We start from the raw sequence: 8641 nt of genomic DNA, 5'->3' as shown, positions 1-8641 counted from the left end.
GAGAGCACTTGCGTCGGCTTGTCGAGACTTCTCTAATTTCTTCAGACCGGCCTCATTGAGGGCAGTGGCTTCCTCGGGCTCTTGTACTCCATTCTCCACAATCTCCCATTGGTTAAGAGATCGAAAGATGGTCTTCATCTTCACGTACCAGAAATCATAGTCTTCGCCATTAAACTCTGGAATGAGATGGTTGATGTTTGTTAAACTCGAGCTGGCCATGGATTTGGATTGGTAGAACCTGGACGCTCTGATACCAACTGTTGAAATTGGTAAGTATTTTGGTAGAGCTCTTGAGGAGAAATAGATAGTTTTTCTTGATACTTAAACTTTTGATTACAAAGCCTTTATATAGACTTGAAAGAAACTTAGGGGGCAAGTAACCTAGCAACTTAGGGGGCAAGTAACCTTAGAAACTTAGGGGGCAAGTAACCTTAGTGATGAGTAAACTTAAGTGATAACACATTAACTTTAACAAGCCCTTTCATTGATGATCTTATATACTTAGCAAATAGCAATTCTAAAGCTTTACTGGGATAGATTCTAAAATTTTCATTGTATTATGTTTAAAACTACAGTGTATAAACGCATGATAAAATATACTGATACGATGATAAAGAGAGGTCATCAAACAACGGTAAAAGGGGGAAAGGTTTGTTAATGTAGAAGTCAAGATCAAAGGCCCTAGTCGACAGATCGGACCAAGTAAGCGGGAGCCTTGGTCGGCCGGGAAAAGATGCAGAACGGTCACCCTCCGATAATAGCAACTAGAGTTGAGTGGAAAGCGGCAATCCATGACAAATCAGTCCTCACCAACTAAGCAACAGGACCGGTCGGACAAAGTCAATCGTGAACTGTTAGGAAGAGAGCAAGAGACAAGCCAACATCTCAGAACAACATGATCGAACGGGGATAGCCAGTCTGAGTAGAGTCTGGTCGGCCAATAGTTGAGCCCACCTATATCTCTTCTTGTACTCTTATGAAAGTTTGTACCGCTGGCAACAGAAGATATCCAGTATGTAAATTATACTTTAAAAGCTTCTAGCTATCACATTAGAGATTTGTATGTCTAGATAAGGAAGGGTGTCAGGGACCAGTTCGGATCCTCTGTCCCCGTGTCTCCTTGCCGATCGGACGTACCAGATTAAATCTCAAGAATACCTTGCACATCACGAGGATACTGCATACATCTTAAGAATGTCATGATGCCTTGAGATGTAATATGATCCGTCCGATCGACAAGGGGGCACGGGAAATTTCAGGACAAAGGATCCGAACTAGTCAGGGACACCATTTAACTTATCTTTTCTTAAGACACTTTGGAAAACGCCTCTACACTTTGAGATGCGTGCACAGACACTACAGTATACACTATAAAAGGGGTTCTTATCTACAGGTGAAGGTATGCGCAATTTCATTATTTCACACGCTCTATCTACAGTTTCTACTACTCTTCATTTGATAGGATCATTAACTTGAATGTCCGAGGGTCAACGTCAGAAATTCCTTTGACACTAATATTCTTTGCCCTATAGAACCATATAGAGTCTTCGCCCCATCAAAAAATATATATATATATATATATATATATATATATATATATATACTATGTCCGTATATACCAACATATATACTACAGTTTGATATATTCATATAATATTTTTAACTCTAAAACCCAAACTATATATCTGTGATATATAGTATTGAAAAAAAGGTATCCTGAAAGCTTGATATTGCACGAGAAAATCGGTTTCTCTTGGCATTGACACAGTAGCACTGTAAGCATCAAGTTGCTTCCAATTCCTCCAAGCTGAACTCAACTTGAATAAAATGTTCCGAAGCTTTAGATCTCACTCTCGATCAAATTTTACTTACGTGTCTAGCTCGTTAAGCTATTGAAAAATGGGATCCAACTACTGAGCCATCAAAACTAAAATCTTCATCATCGAGCCTGAATTTAAGTGGGATTTTTAAAAGAAGAACAAATTAATCAAGGTAATTATAGCGTGGACTGAAGAAAGTGATCCAGGACACTTGCTTGTCCTCTGAAACTGAAGTGACTCTTTCTGAAACGTATGTGGAAAGTAAATTCTAAAGGTAAGGTACGATGCTCGTAAACTTTCAACTGTAATTCTCGAATTCTAATAAGAAAAAATACTTTGTTTATTCACTATTATCAATTCTTAATTTCTTATGAATACAATTCTTACTTTGGGCATCTTTAACAATTTGTAAACTTCATTTTTTAATAGTAGACTCCCATTCTTTCCTTTCAAAAGTGTCCAGATCAGAGATGAGACTACTCTTGATGTGAGCACCTTTAATTTACCACTTCTCGTAATTTTTCGATCAACGCAATGTCACCGCTAATTGACTTGATGTTGTAGACACGACAAGGGTCACGTGGCAGGCCAGGACTTTATCAACGCAAAGTCAGTTTGGCTCGAGGCTGTACTCGAGTCGGGTTAGCTAACTCATGACCGAATTCAAGTCAGGTCAGTTGACTCATGGCCGAGCTCAATTCGTGTTAGCTCAGGTCACGTCCAAGTTAAGTCCCACCAATCATACCTAGGACCAAACTCAGATCAAACCGCTCTCAATCTCAGATGCGACACTAGTTATAGAAGGGTGTGACTTACTATTTTCTTTCACAAACTCTCCTTCATTATTTAAGAGGGGGTTTTGCCAACATACTATTCGGTCGTAATGATTGTAAATAAAGATTCACATTAAGAATACATGATCACTAACTTATAAGAAAAAATATTTCTATTGACATAAGATATTTTGGATGGAATCAAAAAAATAAAATTATAAGGGCTTAGGCTTAAAGTAGACAATATCATACTATTATCGAGATATCTAAATTATTTTAGTCCTATAATTGATATTAGAGCTTTTTTTGATTTTATAGATCAATCCTAACCTCCCTTCTAACTTTGATATGATATGCGGCGTGGGGCCCCAAGAGATAATATTGAGTCAAAGTTACGGTGAGGTGGCTGTTGACACGACCCCCCTCTGCAAGCGCAAGACCCCTAGCATATAGCGATCGATCTAAGAGTTGGTCAGACTTTTCAGGACTTAGCTCCTCACTCCTCCTTGGCTCATCTCTTAGTATAAACCCGACCAGACCCAATGTCGGTCGGATCTATTTGACCCAACTCCCCACACTTCTACAAGACTTTTAGCATATGATCGGTTGGTCTAAAGTACCGGTCGGACAACTCTCAGCATAAAATCAGGTTAGACCCAGCACTGGTAGGGCACCCAAAGCTTAGTTCCTTACTCCTTAAAGGCAAGTATCGCAGTATATAGCCGATAGGCTAAAGATTCGGTTGGACCTATGGGGCTAAGCTCCCCACTTCTCATATGTCAGTCTCTCATCATATGACCAATCAGTTAAACGGCCGGTTTGATTGCCTCCGAGGGATAACATTATCAGAGAATCACAATAATGTATCAAAGAATAATAACTATTTGTCAGGGAATATTTTACTACCATAACATATGCATGCAATAGAACTTTCCTATGGGGGTGGTCATACTGTTGGTGCAATATTCCCTAAGTCAAGGTTGACCTGGTTGACTAAGCTTGAGAAGGTTCAAGCTTGAGTCTTGATGTCTGGGTTTCGATGTTTGACAATACATAGAGACTGACAATACATGGAGAATGCAAGTGCATCGTTCATTTGGGAAGATTGTTGGTACAATTATCCTCTGGTCAAGGTTGACCAGTTAGATGTAAAGAACAGTCAGGTAGGTCAAGACTGACTATATACTTGACTGGGAAGTCTTGGTGAATGAAGTCATGTGAAAGACCTAGTGAGTGAAGCTAGGCAGAAGGAAAATCCTGGTAAGTGAAGTCAGGTGAAAAACCTAGTGAGTGAAGCTAGGCAGAGGAGAAGTTCTGGTGAGTGAAGCCAGGCAGTTGGGAAATCCTGGTGAGTGAAGCCAGGTGAAAACCTAGTGAGTGAAGTTAGGCAGAAGGAAAATTGTCACGCCCCGGAGGAGTCCATGTCCGAAGAAATTTCGACAGTATCTCCCCTGTACGGCGGACAATCTGAAGCATTACTACATCACCATATACCTCAGCCACATGCGGCTGGAATAGATAACAATATAGAAATAACACAAACACACAATTAATATACACAGCCTACCTGGCTAGACATAAATGAATAAAAACAACCACACAGTTAACAACAACCCACACGACTGGAAACATGCACAGCGGAAGACACAAAATAATACGAACGTAAAACTAACAATGGCACTAACAAAAATTACCTACAACCACCAGACTAGACTCCAAAATCCATATCGAAGCATACAATAAATACTAAGTTCACAAAACCAAAACATAAATTTCGTTAGCAACCAAAACCAGAAAAAAAAGCTATCCTCGAGTGTGTCGTGGGACTGGCAGCTGGGACTCTCCAAGCATCCATGAATCATCTACTGCTACCTGGCGAAAGAAAATCATTTTTACGGGGTGGTGAGTATTGGAACTCAGCGGGTAAGGAAAGAGATAGTGCATGAACATAACATATAACTAGAAAGTGAGCCAAGAGTATACAGTCTCAGACAGAAATAGCAGATACTACAATAGAACCAAAATAAACACTCGTACCTGAAACCATATCCTAGGCTAGGTATAGTAGGACAGAACTGGTACTAATCTGCTACAGTACTACTCATAACTACAGAAACGACGAGCAAGGTATATACAAGCAATAACAGCGTATGTAAACAACAGCAGTAAATAGCAATAGCAGCATATATAAACAACAGCAGCCCAAAGCAAAAATAATAATCAACAGCGTATGCACGGATGGTCACTCCCGCCCACCTCTCCGCACCATGACCCCTGTATGGTCGAGAGGCCGGGTCAGTGACAGACTGTACACCACTCCAGCTACCACTCACACGAATGGCCGAGGGGACAGTTGCATAGTAACTAACTAGCTACCTCTGCGACGGGGTCCCTGCTGCTCATACTCCAGCTACCACTCACACAAATGGCCGAGTGTGGCATGACAGGACAAGCGGCATCAACTCCAGCTACCACTCTCTCGAGTGGCCGAGGATGCGGCATGCATGCAATGACATGATGCGAACAATGCAACAGTCATCATATATATATAAACAGAAACAGGTATGCTACATGAAGCCAGCATGCTCAACATAATATATAAATAAATAACAGTCAAAGCATACAAACATGGTATCTAGTATCTCCTACTGATCATGGATGACAAAAGAGACTGTATGGATATAAAAACGAGTAACTCAAAGATTTTGAGTGGAAGTATCAAGCATAGAAAAAATTATGAGTGGAGTCAAGGTAAGGCAGTTCTTATCCAAAAATAACTCATGCACCAAGTTCAAAGGACTAAAGAGACAAAGCAAGAAATACCCGCCTTAATTGTAGACTGAGTTAAACAATCTCCACGTCGAAGTGTTCGTCTCGAATTACAGTCCTGTAAATTACATGATGTACAATTTAGCTAATTTCATAAACACCAACTAGCTAAACCCAAACCCAACTTAATTAGGAAATACCCTAATCGAAACGATTATTAATTAGTCTTAATTAATAATCTACCTCAATTGATCCTAATTTCTTCCATAGTCAATCTAATACTTGATCAAACTCATATCATTAACAATGAAATCCGAAAACTCCAATTATCTTCCCTAAGAATCCAGAAATAGTATATCAACTACTCAGAGCAGAAAAAATAGAAATTAGATCAACTACCTAAAGCAGTAAACAGAAATTGCATTAACCTATGGACAATTAACTAATCATGGCAATTCAAACCAAATCCATGAATTCTATCCAGAACAATTTGAAATCCATTTCAAGACAGGAACACATCAAGCCTAAATCCCTTCACCTCACAACGAAACTTACTTCCCGTGAGACTTTTGCAAAACTACCAAATCTAAACCAGCCAACTATCCAATATAAAAGAACCCACGTAAAATCCTCGCAAGACCATACAAATTCACGCCACCACCTCAGTCATCTACAGAAGTGGACCAACAACCCTCAAAGAATCAGGACAAGATCACATTGAAAACCAAATCACACCACAATTTATCAAAGAAACGGCACATCATCGAATCGAACCTACACATCCCCAAATTCGTTCAACGTCTTCAAAGCAACCAGGAAGCAGTAAAGAGATTAACAATCAAAGCATAAACCTCAACAAACTATCCAAACTTTTCAAAACTAAGGGAAGGAACAAAACACCAACCAGCCCAACCGAATCCTTCAAACCCCATTTGGAAATGAAGCGAAAACCTTGCACGGATACAAAAATCAACACCCAAACGTCACTGCTAGCCTGCCCATCCATACCTATCTATGAAGGTACTAATTATCGGATCAGTTAGGGCATACCTCCATGTGAGGAAGAGGGGTCGGCTGCCTGTGATGGATCAGGAGGAAGGGGCAGCAATGGCCGGCTGGATCAAGGCCTCAGGCGACAACCAACACTACCAAATACCAGTGTCTCCCGGTCGGAGCACATGATGGCCGACGTTAGGGCACAAGAAGGGCGGCGCTGTGGTGCTCGCGTGCGGTGAGGCCGCGGCTGTGACTCGAGAGAGGAGAGGCCGGCGGTTGTGGCTCGCTCGCGTGAGGTGACCGGGGCTCGTCGTGACCGGCAGTGGTGTGACGTCTCGAGTGCTGGCGTGAGGAGGAGAGGCCGACGGCGTGGTGAGGAAGATCGTGAGAGGGAGAGGGAAGAAGGGGTCGGCGGTGTCGCGGGGGTGAAGGCTCGGTGAGAAGTTTGGCGCCGTGTGGGAAGCTAGGGCACGGAAGGGTTTTTAAAGAAAAAGAAAAAGGAAATATTTAAAGAAATTAAACATTTCCTCGTTTAAATACGGTAGCTCAAACAGGCTTTGTCCTGATCTAATAATTTATCCTCTTAACCTACATCATACAAGCACAAAAAAAAATTCTCAGAAAATTTCTAAAAATTTCCAAAAATTCCGTTAAGGCTATTAGCCTATTAAACCTTATTATTTAATTATTATCTGGTTCGGTATTTTACATTCTCCCCCACTAATAAAAATTTGGTCCCCAAATTTACTACTCAACTTAGGAATCCTCATCTAGAGGTAACTAAGCAGCATACCTATATACTACTCTATCATAGTATCATGAATAAATCCCCAACCGTAAAGGATGACACTGTGGGTATGAGCTTACCCTGCTTCCGCTACTCCCACACTGCTACCTAGCCAGTTGTGAGTAAAATACTTACATCTGAAATCCATAATGCACACTATCAATAGATCCCCTATCATCTATAGTGTGGCAAGGGACAACCCCCGGTGCTAAACATATGGTTCAAAGGAGCCATTCAGGAAATAGAGTACCCTTCTAACAGAATACAATAACCAAATTTAAATTCTTTATTGGTAGAACTTCTAATCATAACCTTCATCACAAAAGATAGATTTTGTTGGAGCATGCTTTAGATAAATATAAAATCCTTAAGCTACTATACGCATAGACATAAGATCCAAGATTGGAACAGCTTAAACATAAATAAATTCCCTCTCAAATAGCTTTGATACTGTGCTAAGATTAAGGTAAAATTATTCTTTGTTGGATCCCTAGGTAGCCCTTTTTGCCTTTATATATTAGAGCCCCTAATTACATATTTACACATAACTCCATTGCATTTCCCAACAGAACCTAGGAGTAAGTTCATCTCCCTCAAGATAATCTATTGTGGGCTACAAATTTGTATTCGTTGAGAAATGTCCATCCACTAGAACCTTCAATTGCCTAAAAGACTTAATGAGAGGCCTCAAAGGAAATTTAGACTTTACACAAAATAAATTCTAGGGTCAATTGCTAAGTGTTAAGTAGACCACAAATTTTCTAACCGAAGTTGAAAACTCCTAGCAATACTTTTCATCCTTTAAAGGCCATAAAAGTCTGTTTCTTAATTCCAAGTTTCAATCAATAGAGCATTTACAGATTTACTTACCAGAGACATCTCTGCTCCTATAAGTCATCTTCTATGACTTTTATCCAATGTTATCACCCTTTTCTAGCATCAACTACAAGACTTGAGGAATTTAATACCTAGTTATACTTGATCCCCTAGCAGCTCGGTCAAGTATTGCCAAATTGGAACATTCGGGAAAAGTCACACAAGATAAATCTCAACATTCAATATATGTGGATCAATGATCCACCTAACTACAATCTACATGCTCCAGCTATAATATAGTAAATTAGATTCCCAGCCTCAACCCAATTCCAGCATCATGTTCAACAACTAAATGTTTTAATTCTAGATGCAAGGTCTAACAGTAAACTAACTACCAAGAATTTGAAAGACATAATAACACAAGAGATATACCTTATTTCATATGCTCGGAGATATCCTGCCGCTGTCCAGTCCCCAAACTCGAAGAGTCACATCGAGAAATCAAATCACGAAAAACCCAGATAAATCGCAAAATCTAAAACGTGAAAATAGGCTTCGCAACCTGGGCTCTGATACCACTAAATTGGTACCAGATTAACTTAAAAATCATAAATCAAAACAAGATCGAAACTGCTCTGATACCACTAAATTGTCACGCCCCGGAGGAGTCCATGTCCGAA

The sequence above is a fragment of the Zingiber officinale genome, chromosome 1B (genome assembly GCF_018446385.1).
Source record: "Zingiber officinale cultivar Zhangliang chromosome 1B, Zo_v1.1, whole genome shotgun sequence".
Classification (NCBI taxonomy): domain Eukaryota; kingdom Viridiplantae; phylum Streptophyta; class Magnoliopsida; order Zingiberales; family Zingiberaceae; genus Zingiber; species Zingiber officinale.
The sequence above is the reverse complement of the archived record's forward strand: the minus strand, read 5'-3'. Positions refer to the sequence as shown.